Here is a 17,315-nt window from a genome sequence, read left to right as displayed (position 1 = left end):
TAATGGATAACTGATCATATTGATAATATAATATTGTGGAAATATTAAATCCTTTTATTAGTGTGAAAATATTGGATGGTTGGGAGTTCGATCCCCGGTCGAATCATACCAAAGATTTAAAAAACGGGACCTGATGCCTCTCTGCTTGGCCCTCAGTATTAAGGAGATGGATAGGGGGTAAGGCCCTACAAACTAGCGTCCTGTCCAGGGGGTGTAATTTTACATCAAGCTGCCTCACGCTTCAGAAGCAGGAGATGCTCCTGACCTTATGGGCCGTTCTGACTCCGAAAAGGATAATTTTACAAGGCTTACTTACATCTTTGAGTGTATGGTACAAGTTAAGGCTTCTTCACTGATTACTGAAAACTGTTCTTACACTTAGGTGTGGTTATGTCGAATGGGTATCCATGGAAGCAACAGAGGAGGTTTGCTCTCTCTACGTCGAGGAACTTTGGACAGAGCAACAAGAGTCTGGGGCCATCCCTCCAGTTTGAAGCGCATTGAAGCGCATTGTTTGAATGAAGCCTTTCAGAGTGAGCAAGGTACAGTGAAAACTTGATATGGTTACAGTTCAATTCAAACTTTATTGTCCCCGCAAGCAAATGCATATACTTGTCAAAACAGATTTGAGTATACACTACACTGGCACATTTGAGCTGCCTCTGTTTTGGATGCAACAGACATACTCCAAGCGATAAAAACGGTTTTGATTTTTATGGTGACAGATTCAGTTCAGGTCAAGAGTCCAGGCATCAAACAAAAAAATATTGAAAATCTGTAGCTGCGGTGCTTAACCAGAAAAGTATTGCAGACTGAAGTTCAGTGTAGAGGTAGGGCGCACATTTAAAAAATAAACCCCTCCAGATGTGACGCTTGGCATTCAGGCCAAAGATTTCAAACTTTTTTCTCATGGTCTGAGAGTCCTTTAGGTGCCTTTTGGCAAACTCCAAGTGGGCTGTCAGGTGCCTTTTGCAGAGGTGTGGCTTCCGTCTGGCCACTCTACCATAAAGGCCTGATTGGTGGAGTGCTGCAGAGATGGTTGCCCATCTGGAAGGTTCTCCCATCTCGGAGGAACTCTAGAGCTCTGTCAGGGTGACAAAGGCCCTTCTCCCCCGATTGCTCAGTTTGGCCGGGCGGCCAGCTATAGGAAGTGTCTTGGTGGTTTCAAAGTTATTCTATTTGAGAATGGTGGAGGCCACTGTGTTCTTGGGAACCTTCAATGCTGCAGAATTGTTTTGGGAGCCTTCCCCAGATCTGTGCCTCGATTCAATCCTGTCTCTGCGCACTACGGACAATTCCTTTGATCTCATGGCTTGGTTTTTGCTCTGACATGCGTTGTCAACTGTGGGACCTTATATAGACCGGTGTGTGCTTTTCCACAGGTGGACTCCAATCAAGTTATAGAAACATCTCAATGATGATCAATGGAAACAGGATGCACCTGAGCTCAATTTCGAAGGGTCTGAATACTTATGTAAATAAAAACCTGTTTTCGCTTTGTCATTATGGGGTATTGTGTGTAGATTGATGAGGATTATTTATTTTTTAATCCATTTTAGAATAAGGCTGTAACGTAACAAAATGTGGAAAAAGGGAAGGGGTCTGAATACTTTCCGAATGCACTGTACATCACTAATCCATTGTCATTAACATTGCAGAGCATAACATGCCCATATTATACCAGCTACAAGATAGGAAAACACTACTTTACTTTATATTACAGTGAACTTTGATGGATTATAATTGAACTTTAACGCAGTAAATTTGGATGGTAAACATTTTGTCACGTCTGCGACTAGTACATCACTAATCCATTGTCATTAACATTGCAAAGCATAACATGCCCATATTATGCCAGCTACAAGATAGGAAAAACACGAGTTTACTTACAATGAACTTTGATGTAAATAAAACCTTGAATGACTTTTTAGTGGCATTGAGCGATTGGGTTCTTGAGGTTCCAGAGCTTGACGACTGTTCAGAATGAGAATATAGTAAATGATGTGATTATATTGTTGATAATACTGTATAAACACTATAATGGTTAATGATAACTCTCTATATTCAACTCTTAATGGTGCCCCTCTTAGATTGATTTGGATAGGATAAACAAATTAATCAAATAAATCAGACAATTTATTATTCCAGTAATTAATCAGTACATTAATATTAATTAGCCAAAATTGTATGCAGTAAGCAACAAATATCAACATACTAGGCTCACCCATACTGAAAATGTGTCATCTGATGCGCAATTGCTTTATTTCCCACCATTCATTCATTTGGATACAGTGCGTCCCCTTATCTCATTATCAGCTTTTGTCAAACACACGTGGATCTGAAAAGAAGATTCTCTTCCTCAATCACATGCAGCAAATTCTACTAGATGAAAATACAAAATGACTATGACATCCTGGCATTTAAAGCATAGGCCTACTCTATGAAAAAAATTCCACATACTATAAAACGTTCTATTTTTGCATACCCAAAAGCCTACTATTTAGAACGCAAGTAAGGGTATTCGGACATGGCCTTTGTCTCCACACCCATTCACCTTTAGCTCATATCCCTCTAGTCAACTCCCAGCAAGCACATGACGTTCTGAGTACCATATGTTTGTTAGAGCTTGGTGAGAGTGTGGTTTTCCTATATTTATTTAGCATACAACCTTCTCACAACTTTCTGGGAATGGTGCAGGATTAACAGAACGTTTCCTAAAAGTTCAAACATGGTTACATTTAATTTCAATTTTGGTAATGTTCTCGGAACATTCTCCAACTGGTTTGACATTGGGAATATTCTCAAATAGTTCAGAGAATGTTAACAAACAACATTCTTCTGTGGGAATTTGAGTACTTCAGGGTAACGTTTCCTACAGGTTTCCTCATGGTTCTATTTAAAGTCATGTTCTCAAATTGTTCCGAGAATGTTAAGAAAACTTTCCATAAAAACATATATGTTCATCGTCAACAAAACTCTCTCTCTCTGCTATCTTGTTAAGTGTCTTCAGGTGTGTTGGCTGCACCCACTAATTGGCCACACCAGATCTTGATGAGTGCTTGTTTCCTTTGAAATGGGGTCCATTTGAATAGACTAAAATTACCAGCTTTGTATGCGTTAAAAAAACATGGCACATTAGATCCATCAGTGGACTAATTCCATGGATAGGGAACAAAAGTTTAGAGGTTTGACTCTCACTGCTGTGTCACAAATAAAAAAAGATGTGTTTGCGTTATTAATGCCTATCTGTACTTGGACTAAAACATGTTTTACCCGAAATAAGCTAGCAGTGTTATTAAAAGTCTTATTGAAACATTCAGTGATAGTTTTAAAGGTGCAATATGCAGAAATCCCTCCACCATTTCCTGGTTGCTAATATTCTAATAGTTGGCGTAATTTCAGTTTGTGACAAAACAAGCAATCTATCCTACCATCTAAACTGCTGTAAAATATAGTTTCAATAACCAACAATATCGTATTTTCAGCTGTTTGAAGCTGGTGTACAAAACTGAAAGTAAAAGACGCAACAACTTAAGAACAGGAAGCATAGACATAGAAATAGAGCACATAGAACATATCTACCACTTCTTAGACTTGCTTTCAATGAGAATGACAGATCATATTTATATGTGAATTTGTTTGGGTTGCCCAAAAAGTTGCATATTGCAAATTTAAGGAAGTATTAAGAAACCTCCAAATAACCTATCATTTCCATTCTCAGAGCGTTAATAAAACCTCCCAGGAAACCGTTCAAGGAACCAGAGTAAAACGTTCTCAGAACCTCCCTGTAATCTGTTATAGGCTTTGGGTTTTTCCATTTATATTTTGAGGTTGGACGTTAGTACGTGGGGCGCACCGATTGGTGTCACCTCTTTAGTCAGTATGTGTTACACCTGTGCTGGCTTGTCCATCTTGTTAGTCTAAAGGTGTTTCACCTGTGCGGGCCCAGGTGATATTTAAGAGTGTCCGACCCAGCACTCCAGTTGTCTTGAGAGATGTGGAGGGTTAACATCTTTAGCTGGCTTTCCCTATTTGATTTATAGAAAAACAATCCTTTATCTGAGCTTCACTGTTCTCATTTTGCTCCACTTTTTGGTTTGCTTCTTGTCTTTAAGTCTGGTGTGGGTTTTTAGTTTGTTTGCATCTTCCTGGGCAAATTTAGTGGGCGCTGATGATCGGTGTCTTTTAGGTCCCAGTTGTTGTTGCTAGTCAACTTTCTGTGGACACCCCCATGAGTGTCTTTCAGAACCCTGCCTAAATCCTCATCTGTTTTGTTTTGGTTGTTGTCAGTGACTCTGTTTGTTCCCCCTTCTGTTTGAGCAACAATTTTTGTTTTTTCTTGCTGGGGAACGTAACAAAATGGGGGCTCAACCAGGATCTTGTTTCCTATGGTAGTTGCTCTAATTGCCTACATGGAAGCTCTGCAGTGCCCAGATATTTGAGTGTTCAAAATACACTTTTGTGGTAGAGTTTCTGTCACTGAAATCCACCCTGAGGGGTTATACGATTGGTGGAATCATTTTGATAGTTGTATAAACACAAAGGCTAATACAATTTAAGTTTGATGCATTTGTGGAAAACCCTAAATGGGAGATGCTAGATAAATGTAAGAATGCAAATCTGCTTATCATTGCAAAGCATTATGACATCAAAGTGGCATCTGACGATCCAAAAGCAGTAGTCAAAGAGCTGGTTGGTACTACTTTGTTGGAGGAGGAAATCCTGATGAAGAGGCTGATGAAAGCGGTGCTACAAGTAGTGGGGTGAGTCCCGTAGACGTGCAACTGAGGGAGTTAAAACTAAAGGCAAAGTTGGAGCAACATAAATTAGAGCTAGAGCACAAGGAAAGGGAAAGAGAACGTGAGGAGAGATTGGAGCAACAGAAATTAGAGCACATGGAAAGACAAGATGAGCGTGCAGCCAAACAAGGACATGAACATGCTGCCAAAAACCAAGAACATGCAGCCAAACAACAAGATCAAGAACGTGAGCATGCCATTCGATTAAGAGATACAGTAGATCTGGAAGCACTCTGAATCCAGTCAGGCCATCCTGCACCCTCAACATAGTTTGATCTTGGTCGGAACAGCCGGCTTGTAGCGCCTTTCAACGAAAAAGAGGTGGATGTATATTTTACTCTGTTTGAGTGGATTGCCACATCCCTAAAATGGCTGCGAGATATTTGGTCATTGCTCCTCCAAAGTGTTCTGGTGAGAAACGCTCGGAAAGTGTATGCTGCTTTCTCTTGGCCAGAGTTCAGATCATGACACTGTTAAAGCTGCTATCCTTCGGGCTTACGAGATGGTCCCAGAGGCATACAGACAACAGTTCCATAAATTACAAAAGACAGCATCACAAAGCCATGTTGAGTTTGCAAGGGAACAAGCATATATTTTTTATCAGTAGTGTGGTTCTCAAGAGGTCAAGGACCTTGAGGATTTAAAGACACTCATACTTCTCGAGCAGTTTAAGAATTGCCTTCACAAAAGGGTTGCTACCTACATTTATGAGCACAAGGATCTCATTCTTGAGAAAGCTGCAGTTCTTGCAGATAAGGTTGTGTTGACACATAAATACCTTCACAAACAAAGCACTCAGTAGTTATCCCTACGCAAAAAGCAATCCAGAGAAGTCACCTCCTACTGTGAGGTTTCAGTACTTTTCTACAGTACCCAAAGATAAAGTTCGGCAGAGAACTGGTTTTTCGTATCTGCCAGTTTGTCATTACTGCCGTGAGAAAGGACACATTGTCTCTGTGTCCTAAGTTGAAACAGAAAAATGAGAGAGAAAAAGCTGTTTCTTCTTGTGGGAGCACTCTGGCCCATTAAGTCTCTGGTTGGGTCTGGTGTATCTCCTAAACAAGATTTTGGATCAGGTGTGTATGGAACGATAATTTGAGATACACTGGGCCAATTGTCTTGCCCAGAAGTGGTGTCTGAAACCCTTTGTGAAGATACTGTGAGACAACCCGGCAGCCCTTCATTTTGGAGGGTGTTTTGCCTTTGTCTGACAATTCAGCAACTGGTTACAGTGTGTTAGTACAAGGCGTTGAAATTGGTTGCATGGAAGTTCCTTCGTATAATGTGGAACTCGAGTCTGATCTTGTTTCTGGTTTCTTTATCATTGGAGTGAGGCTAGCCTAACGGTGAAGGGGGTCTCATTCATTTTGGGAAACAATTTGGCTGGAGGGAAGATCGTGCCAAATCCTGACATTTGTTTGGAACCCAGAGTAGAGGAACCTGATGGGTTATCAGAAAAGTACCCTAGAGTGTTCCCAGCATGTGCCGTTACACATGCTATGTCTTAGCAAGTTTAGTGTTGATGAGGATGTCAGCGAGCCCACCATGGTCTATCTGTCTGAGACATTTATGGGTGACCCTGATTTCGATAAACCTCATGAGTTCACCTCTCCTTTGAAACCCCCAAAGGTGAGCGAGTTTGTAGGACTACTTGAAGAGGTTCCCTGCAGTTGGCACTTCGATGTCTAGGAAGCAGCTGATTCTTGAACAGCGTAAAGATGTTTCCCTCTCCCCTCTTTTTGCTGAGATCCGTCCAGGAGTTTGAAGTTTGTGTGGGTTACTTTGACAGAGATTATGTTCTGATGAGGAAATGGCATTCTGGTGCCACTTCTGGGCAAGACAATTGGCCCAGTTTATCTCAAATTGTCATTCCAGTTACACTTCGACAAAAGATACTGAGGTTGGCTCATGATGGTAGTATGTCAGGCCATCTGGGGGTCAACAAGACGTATGACCGTATCTTCCGTAACTTCTTCTGGCCTGTCGCGTTTGCCAGCGGATGGGTAAACTGAACCAAGCTGTACCGTGGCACCTTTGCAGCCTGTTCCTGCTTTTGACAAACCTTTCAGCAGGGTTCTGGTGGACTGTGTTGGTCCTTTGCCCAAAGCCAAGAGTTGTAACCAGTTTCTCTTGACCATCATGTGCGCTGATACTCGTTTCCTAGGCACTGAAGAAAATCACGGCTCCCAGCATTGTTAAGGCCCTGGTGAAATTATTTTCAACTTTTGGACTTCCGCAGGTAGTGCAATCAGACCAAGTTTCGAATTTAATGTCAAAGGTCTTCCAGCAAGAGCTACAACAGTTGGGTGTAACCCATTGCCCCTCTAGTGCCTACCACCCAGAGTCTCGAGGTGCTTTTGAGAGATTTCATCAGACTTTGAAGTCTGTTGAGACTTCAAATGAGATGAATTGGTCCATCTTGTGCTGTTTGCATGATGGGAGGTTGTTCAGGAATCTCTCTGTTTTAGTCCGAATGAGCTCGTGTTTGGACATGTCAGAGGTCCTTTGAGCTTGCTGAGAGAGAGGTTGTTGCAGGGTGACACATTAAACACAAAAACAAATGTTGGAGCATGTTCGTGCTTTTTGATACAGATTACACCGCATGTTGCCTGTGAGTTTGCCAGTGAGAATCTGGAGAAGGGGCAAACGAAAATGTAAGTTTGGAACGATCGAAAGGCCTGAAACTGCACTTTCAATGTGGGTGACCAAGTCCTGGTTTTGTTGCCCGTTCTGGGGACACCGTTGCAAGCTCGCTTTTCAGGCCCTTACCCCATAATGAAAAAAATTGGTAATCTGGATTACATCATCGCCACACCGGAGCGCAGGAAAAAAAAAACTGGTTGTGTCATGTAAACATGTTGAAACCATACTTCACCCACTACGATCTGGCGGAGTAGTCGGTGTAAATGGGTAGTGATGGCCACTGATGTCACTGTTGACTATAGAGCACGAGGAGAGCCTATTACACCCTGTGCCGGTTGAACAGTTGAGTAACTCAGAGATTCTAGAAAACCTTGACGTCTTTTTGGCATACTTGTCTCCGGAGGAAAAAGGTGACATTGTTGCACTGCTTTTAGAATATCAGGGTTTTTTTTCAGATGTGCCAACTCAGACAAATGTACTAGAGCATGAGATTGACGTTGGGGTCTCTGCCCCAATCAAACAACATGCCTATAGAGTGAATCCTGAAAAGAGAGAGAAGGTCCGCAGTGAGGTGGAGTTCATGCTTGAGCACGGCATTGCACATCATGGCAACAGTCCGTGGAGTTCGCCCTGTATATTAGTACCAAAGGTGGATGGGTCTCTGCGGTTTTGTTAAACATTTTGGAAACTCAATGGCATTACTAAGTCAGACTCGAGTCGATGATTGTGTGGACCGTGTTGGCACTGCTAAGTACGTTAGCAAGTTTGATCTGCTGAAGGGATATTGGCAGGTCCCTCTAATTGAGCACGCCAAAGAGTTGTCTGCTTTTGTCACTCCTGATGGTTTGTTTTCTGCCTTCGTCTTCGTTCAGGTTACAAAATGCTTTTGGTCTCTGCACCAGTGCTAGCTGCTCCGGATTTCTGTCGTCCATTTGCTTTACACTGATGCCAGCTATGTAGGAGCAGGGGCTGTGCTCCTACAGAAAGACAATAAATGTTGGGCACCCTGTGGGGTACTTTTTAAAGAAATTGGCCTCATATCAAGAACACTGCTCGACTATCGAGAAGGAGAAGTTCTCTTTGGTACTGGCTCTTCAGCACTTTGAGGTTTATGTATCGGTATCTACCCGTCTGGTGGTCTATACCGATCATAACCCTGTCGTTTTCCTGCAAAAGACGAGCTCCACGAACCGCCGACTCCTTCGCTGGGGTCTCATATTGCAGGAGATTCCCCTTGAAATCAGACATGTCCATGGTAAGGACAACTTGGTTGCTGATTGTCTTTCAAGGGTGGGCAATCAATAGGTTTAGTGTTCAGTCAGTGTGTAGCCCTTGCTCACAATTTATTTTGACTGCACGTTTGCCATTTTGGAGATTAGTTTTGTTTTGGTCAGACTCGTTCCAAGGGGATGAGAGTTATAGAAACGTATGTGATTTTACCCCCATTTCTCAAAACTTCAGTTTTAGGCAGCTAAAAAAATATATATATAAAGAAGAAGAAGAAGATAAAAAAAGTGTATACAGTTGAAGTCGGAAGTTTACATGCACTTAGGTTGGAGTCATTAATACCAGTTTTTCAACCACTCCACACATTTCTTGTTAACAAACTATAGTTTTGGCAAGTTGGTTAGGACATCTACTTTGTGCATGACACAAGTAATTTTTCCAACTCACTATATAAGAATTCCAGTGGGTCAGAAATTTACATACACTAAGTTGACTGTGCCTTTAAACAGCTTGGAAAATTCCAGAAAATGATTTCATGACTTTAGAAGATTCTGATAGGCTAATTGACATCATGTGAGTGTACCTGTGGATGTATTTCAAGGCCTACCTTCAAACTCAGAGCCTCTTTGCTTGACATCATGGGAAAATCAAAAGAAATCAGCCAAGATCTCAGAAAAAAACCTCCACAAGTCTGGTTCATATTTGGGAGCAATTTCCAAACGCCTGAAGGTACCACGTTCATCTGTACAAACAATAGTATGCAAGTATAAACACCATGGGACCACGCAGCCATCATACCGCTCAGGAAGGAGACGCGTTCTGTCTCCTAGAGATGAACGTACTTTGGTGCGAAAAGTGCAAATCAATCCCAGAACAACAGCAAAGGACCTTGTGAAGATTCTGGAGGAAACAGGTACAAAGTATCTATATCCATAGTCTTATATCGACATAACCTGAAAGGTCGCTCAGCAAGGAAGAAGCCACTGCTCCAAAACTGCCATAAAAAAGCCAGACTATGGTTTGCAACTGCACATGGGGACAAAGATCGTACTTTTTGGAGAAATGTCCTCTGGTCTGATGAAACAAAAATAGAACTGTTTGGCCATAATGACCATCGTTATGTTTGGAGGAAAAACGGGGTTGCTTGCAAGCCGAACATACCATCCCAACAGTGAAGCACGGGGGTGGCAGCATCATGCTGTGGGGGTGCTTTGCTGCAGGAGGGACTGGTGCACTTCACAAAATAGATTGCATCATGAGGAAGGAAAATGATGTGGATATATTGAAGCAACATCTCAACACATCAGTCAGGAAGTTAAAGCTTGGTCGCAAATGGGTCTTCCAAATGGACAATGACCCCAAGAATACTTCCAAAGTTGTGGCAAAATGGCTTAAGGACAACAAAGTCAAGGTATTGGAGTGGCTATCACAAAGCCCTGACCTCAATCCTATAGAAAATGTGTGGGCAGAACAGAAAAAGCGTGTGCGAGCAAGGAGGCCTACAAACCTGACTCAGTTAAACCAGCTCTGTCAGGAGGAATGGGCCAAAATTCACCCAAGTTATTGTGGGAAGCTTGTGGAAGGCTACCTGAAATGTTTGACCCAAGTTAAACAATTTAAAGGCAATGCTACCAAATACTAATTGAGTGTATGTAAACTTCTCAACCACTGGGAATGTGATGAAAGAAATAAAAGCTGAAATAAATCATTCTCTACTATTATTCTGACATTTCACATTCGTAAAAGATAAAGTGGTGATCCTAACTGACCTAAAACAGGGAATATTTACTAGGATTAAATGTCAGGAATTGTGAAAAACTGAGTTTAAATGTATTTGGCTAAGGTGTATGTAAACTTCTGACTTCAACTGTATATACTGTATTTATTAAAAAAAAGATTGCTGTTCTGTCTTGTATTAAAGTGTTGACAGCCAGTAGACGCCATGTTTATACTGGAGGAGGCGACGCATTTAAGTTGGTCATGTTGTGAGATGGAAGTTATTTTCTGTTGGTTGTGAGCAAACTTATCCAACAAAAATATAGGATCTATTTGTCTTAAGGGCAAAGGTGTTGGACAGTGAGGGTAAAAAGTATTTGATCCCCTGCTGATTTTGTACGTTTGCCCACTGACAAAGACATGATCAGTCTATAATTTTAATGGTAGGTTTATTTGAACAGTGAGAGACAGAATAACAACAACAAAATCCAGAAAAACGCATGTCAAAAATGTTATAAATTGATTTGCATTTTAATGAGGGAAGTAAGTATTTGACCCCTCTGCAAAACATGATTTAGTACTTGGTGGCAAAAACCTTGTTGGCATCACAGAGGTCAGACGTTTCTTGTAGTTGGCCAACAGGTTTGCACACATCTCAGGAGGGATTTTGTCCCACTCCTCTTTGCAGATCTTCTCCAAGTCATTAAGGTTTTGAGGCTGACGTTTGGCAACTCGAACCTTCAGCTCCCTCCACAGATTTTCTATGGGATTAAGGTCTGGAGACTGGCTAGGCCACTCCAGGACCTTAATGTGCTTCTTCTTGAGCCACTCCTTTGTTGCCTTGGCCGTGTGTTTTGGGTCATTGTCATGCTGGAATACCCATCTACGACCCATTTTCAATGCCCTGGCTGAGGGAAGGAGGTTCTCACTCAAGATTTGACGGTACATGGCCCCGTCCATCGTCCCTTTGATTCGGTGAAGTTGTCCTGTCCCCTTAGCAGAAAAACACCCCCAAAGTATAATGTTTCCACCTCCATGTTTGACGGTGGGGATGGTGTTCTTGGGGTCATAGGCAGCATTCCTCCTCCTCCAAACACGGCGAGTTGAGACTTTCACCCAGTTCTCCTCTGAATCATTCAGATGTTCATTGGCAAACTTCAGACGGGCCTGTATATGTGCTTTCTTGAGCAGGGGGACCTTGCGGGCGCTGCAGCATTTCAGTCCTTCACGGCGTAGTGTGTTATCAATAGTTTTCTTGGTGACTATGGTCCCAGCTGCCTTGAGATCATTGACAAGAACCTCCCGTGTAGTTCTGGGCTGATTCCTCACCGTTCTCATGATCATTGCAACTCCACGAGGTGAGATCTTGCATGGAGCCCCAGGCCAAGGGAGATTGACAGTTCTTTTGTGTTTCTTCCATTTGCGAATAATCGCACCAACTGTTGTCACCTTCACACCAAGCTGCTTGGCGATGGTCTTGTAGTCCTCTGTAGCTCAGCTGGTAGAGCACGGCGCTTGTAACGCCAAGGTAGTGGGTTCGATCCCCGGGACCACCCATACACAAAAATGTATGCACGCATGACTGTAAGTCGCTTTGGATAAAAGCGTCTGCTAAATGGCATATTATTATTATTATTATTATTGTAGCCCATTCCAGCCTTGTGTAGGTCTACAATCTTGTCCCTGACATCCTTGGAGAGCTCTTTGGTCTTGGCTTCTGTGGACAGGTGTCTTTTATACAGGTAACAAACTGAGATTAGGAGCACTCCCTTTAAGAGTGTGCTCCTAATCTCAGCTCGTTACCTGTATAAAAGACACCTGGGAGCCAGAAATCTTTCTGATTGAGAGGGGGTCAAATACTTATTTCCCTCATTAAAATGCAAATCAATTTATAACATTTTTGACATGCGTTTTTCTGGATTTTGTTGTTGTTATTCTGTCTCTCACTGTTCAAATAAACCTACCATTAAAATTATAGATTGATCATGTCTTTGTCAGTGGGCAAATGTACAAAATCAGCAGGGGATCAAATACTTTTTTCCCTCACTGTATAGGATTTGGTTTTTCCATTTATATTTCGAGGTTGGATGTTAGATTTGATTGGTGTCACCTAGTTGGACAGTATTTGTTACACCTGTGCTGGCTTGTCCATCTCGTTAGTTGGAAAGTGTTTCACCTGTGCTAGCCCAGGTGATATTTAAGAGTGGCTGGCCCAGTGCTGCAGTTGTCTTGAGAGATCTGGAGGGTTAACACCTTTCAGTTGGCACGCCCTATTTTATTTATAGAAAAACAATCCTTTATCTGATATGAGTCGTTTCAGGAAAGTAGGCATATGTCGCGCGTCACTACTTCAGGCATTTGAAAGTAAAACATTGTTTTTGGGCATGCCTTCTGGAACATGTGAACCTTCATGTGCCTTAATAACAAACTTGTATGCCATCTGTAAATACAAATAAATAAAAGTAATTACTAGCCTAATTGGTTTAGCCACGGAAAAAGACAGGAACCGTCCCGGTAGCCATGATTGGCTGAGAAAATGGCTGGGCTGGGCATGCCGAGAGAGGAGTTTGGATTGGTCTGCCATTTAGCACTCTTCTGTCTATAACATGAGCTGCTCTGTATGTGTATGTAATCGTTTCTAACATGGCTTTTTTGAAAGATATCATGAAGAATGTGATAATGTTGCTAATGCTCTCCACTCTCCATTTTCTGGAGGACCGAGTTTAAAATCAGTGGAATGCCCAGTGGAAGCAGAGTATGATAGCTAAGGAGATGGAGAAAATGCAGCCATTTGATTGCAAATATGCGGAGGGAGTCGAAAAGATAACACACAAAGGCTGTTGTATAAAACACCTGTCTCCGGATTACATCTTCAAACTAAGGGCAACCATGGCATCCGTGACAGAGAGGGAGAAGCGTTCAACCATGTATACGGGTAAGAGAGTCTAGCTAGCTACATTTTCAGATATTAGATGTTTCTAATTCTGTCAGTCATTTTCATTGCAAGTTAAAGCGTACTGTTAGCTAACATTAGCTGGCTGGCTTGCTAGCTAACGTTAAGTGTATGATCTGTGTAGTAATATTATTCGTATCTGTGTCCATGTTCAAAAATTCTCCAGTAGAATGCCCTGCTTTTATTTTGTCACACTCACAACCGTAAGCTATTTTCTGTAATTAGCCTGCCGTTAACTTGTCAATAATGATCTTGTTGTGAGTTTATTTTCCTGTAATAATGAATACAAATTAACTAAAGTTAAGACGTTGTCAGCTATATGATATGGTCATTATTTCAACTGGCTAGACAGCTAATAAGCTAAAAACGAACAAAAACATTGTTTAGAAAGCTTTTAGTTGCCTGGTTTGCTAGATTGACATAGAGTACCAGTCAAACGTTTGGACACCTACTCATTCAAGGGTTTTTCTTTATTTTTACTATTTTCTACATTGTAGAATAATAGTGAAGATATCAAAACTATGAAATAACACATATGGAATCATGAAGTAACCAAAAAACTGTTAAACAAATCAAACTATATTTTATATTTGAGATTCTTCAAATAGCCACCGTTTGCCTTGATGACAGCTTTGCACACTCTTGGCATTCTCTCAACCAGCTTCATGAGGTAGTCACCTGGAATGCATTTCAATTAACAGCTATGCCTTCTTAAAAGTTAATTTGTGGAATTTCTTTCCTTCCTAATGCGTTTGAGCCAATCAGTTGTGTTGTGACAAGGTAGGGGGGGTATAAGACCAAGTCCATATTATGGCAAGAACAGCTCAAATAAGCAAAGAGAAACAACAGTCCATCATTACTTTAAGACATGAAAGTCGCAAAAACCATCAAGCGCTATGATGAAACTGGCTCTCATGAGGACCGCCACAGGAATGGAAGATTCAGAGTTACCTCTGCTGCAGAGGATAAGTTCGTTAGAGTTACCAGCCTCAGAAATTGCAGCCCAAATAAATGCTTCACAGAGTTCAAGTAACAGACACAGACTGTGTGAATCAGGCCTTCATGGTCGAATTGCTGCAAAGAAACCACTACTAAAGGACACCAGTAAGAAGAAGAGACTTGCTTGGGCCAAGAAACACGAGCAATGGACATTTGACCAGTGGAAATGTGTCCTTTGGTCTGGAGTCCAAATTGGAGATATTTGGTTCCAACCGCCGTGTCTTTGTGAGACGCGGTGTGGGTGAACGGATGATCTCCGCATGTGTATTTCCCACCGTAAAGCATGGAGGAGGAGCTGTTATGGTGTGGGGGTGCTTTGCTGGTGACACTGTATGTGATTTATTTAGAATTCAAGTCACACTTAACCAGCATGGCTACCACAGCATTCTGCAGCGATACGCCATCCCATCTGGTTTGGGCTTAGTGGGACTATCATTTGTTTTTCAACAGGACAAAGGGCTATTTTACCAAGAAGGAGAGTGATGGAGTGCTGCATCAGATGACCTGGCCTCCACAATCCCCCGACCTCAACCAAACTGAGATGGTTTGGGATGAGTCAGACCGCAGAGTGAAGGAAAAGAAGCCAACAAGTGCTCAGCATATGTGGGAACTCCTACAACACTTTTGGAAAAGCATTCCAGGTGAAGCTGGTTGAGAGAATGCCAAGAGTGTGCAAAACTGTCAAGGCAAAGGGTGGCTACACTTTTTTGGTTACTACATGATTCCATATGTGTTATTTCATAGTTTTGATGTCTTCACTATTATTCTACAATGGAGAAAATAAGAAAAATAAAAGAAAAACCCTTGAATGAGTAGGTGTTCTAAAAGAAAATGGACCTGTAGTGTACATTATGAGCCCCTTGCCTGAGAAGATGTAAGTTCAATGTGTAGTAGGCTAGTGAGCTAACGTTAGCTAGCTGGCTCTTTATTGCCCATGCAAGGAAGTAAGGCTATCAAGCATTTTACACAGGCCTAGTCTAGGACAACAAAACTAAAAGCATTTACCAGGGTTGGGATCAATTCCACAAATTAATTTTCGATTCAATTCCCTCTCCCTATAAATTCCATTAGTTCAAAATTACAGAAGGGTTGGGGTCAATTCCACAAATTAAATTCCAATGCAATTCCATCTCCCCATAAATTACAGCAATTCAAAAAATCCATAACAGTTCTTCAACTCAGAATCATTTCAACTCATCTTGAATTCCAATTCTAAGTCAATTCAAAACTACAATTCTTACTTAAATATTCTGCAACATACATTTACATAATTCAATTCCCTGAATGTGAATACCTTCTTTCTACTCAAGCCAATCTCAACCCAACTAGCTCAACTCATGGCAGATTCCAAAGACAAACTTAACCACTTAATGAACTAAGAGGGAATATTCCTTGTAAACCTCAATGTTCCCTGAATTCTGAAAACGTTCAGGAATTTGGGGAATTAGCTTAACATATAAAATAATACAATAACATGCTTTCAAATTAAAACACAATCATAAAGATGTAAAACATTATCCTTAACGTAAACCATCCAATGAGTTAATGTCATAGATAAGTTAAAGCTGTATAATATGAACAGCATGAAATAATACGGAAAATGCTAAATACTCTATTCAACTTGGTAGTGGCTACTGTATTAGTGCGTTATACATTTTTTTCCCAATTGGTTTGGCACATTGTGGGGAACAAAGCTCCATGTGCTCTAAAAACAATTACAGTAATCGCCAAACCTTTTTTGATGAGATTGGGAACCACCTAAAACACATTTGCTACATGTTTTATATTCAAACAAAACCCTTTATATAACATTAACACATCATGTTGCCAGTTGCCTAAATGCATAGTTCGAAACAAGATTCATGATCAAAATTAGAGGCTCGTCCAGAGCTGTGGGCAAGACTTCCAGCAACAAGCAAATGTGTGCGTCCTCACTGGAAACCATGGTTCAATTCCCTTTTCCACCTTTCCTGCTATTGTATGTGTTTGTCAAAATAAAGCAAAATACTAAAGGGAGAGTGGAATTCCATAAAAGGAATGAGAGGTACAGTGAGGGAAAAAAGTATTTGATCCCCTGCTGATTTTGTATGTTTGCCCACTGACAAAGAAATGATCAGTCTATAATTTTAATGGTAGGTTTATTTGAACAGTGAGAGACAGAATAACAACAAAAAAATCCAGAAAAACGCATGTAAAAAATGTTATAAATTGATTTGGATTTTAATGGAGGGAAATAAGTATTTGACCCCCTCTCAATCAGAAAGATTGGCTCCCCGGTGTCTTTTATACAGGTAACGAGCTGAGATTAGGAGCACACTCTTAAAGGGAGTGCTCCTAATCTCAGTTTGTTACCTGTATAAAAGACACCTGTCCACAGAAGCAATCAATCAATCAGATTCCAAACTCTCCACCATGGCCAAGACCAAAGAGCTCTCCAAGGATGTCAGGGACAAGATTGTAGACCTACACAAGGCTGGAATGGGCTACAAGACCATCGCCAAGCAGTTTGGTGAGAAGGTGACAACAGTTGGTGCGATTATTCGCAAATGGAAGAAACACAAAATAACTGTCAATCTCCCTCGGCCTGGGGCTCCATGCAAGATCTCACGTCGTGGAGTTGCAATGATCATGAGAACGGTGAGGAATCAGCCCAGAACTACACGGGAGGATATTGTCAATGATCTCAAGGCAGCTGGGACCATAGTCACCAAGAAAACAATTGGTAGCACACTACGCCGTGAAGGACTCAAATCCTGCAGCGCCCGCAAGGTCCCCCTGCTCAAGAAAGCACATATACATGCCCGTCTGAAGTTTGCCAATGAACATCTGAATGATTCAGAGGAGAACTGGGTGAAAGTGTTGTGGTCAGATGAGACCAAAATCGAGCTCTTTGGCATCAACTTGCCGTGTTTGGAGGAGGAGGAATGCTGCCTATGACCCCCAAGAACACCATCCCCACCGTCAAACATGGAGGTGGA

This window comes from Coregonus clupeaformis, chromosome 26 (genome assembly GCF_020615455.1).
Source record: "Coregonus clupeaformis isolate EN_2021a chromosome 26, ASM2061545v1, whole genome shotgun sequence".
NCBI classification, from domain to species: Eukaryota; Metazoa; Chordata; class Actinopteri; order Salmoniformes; family Salmonidae; genus Coregonus; species Coregonus clupeaformis.
This window is presented reverse-complemented; position numbering follows the sequence as displayed.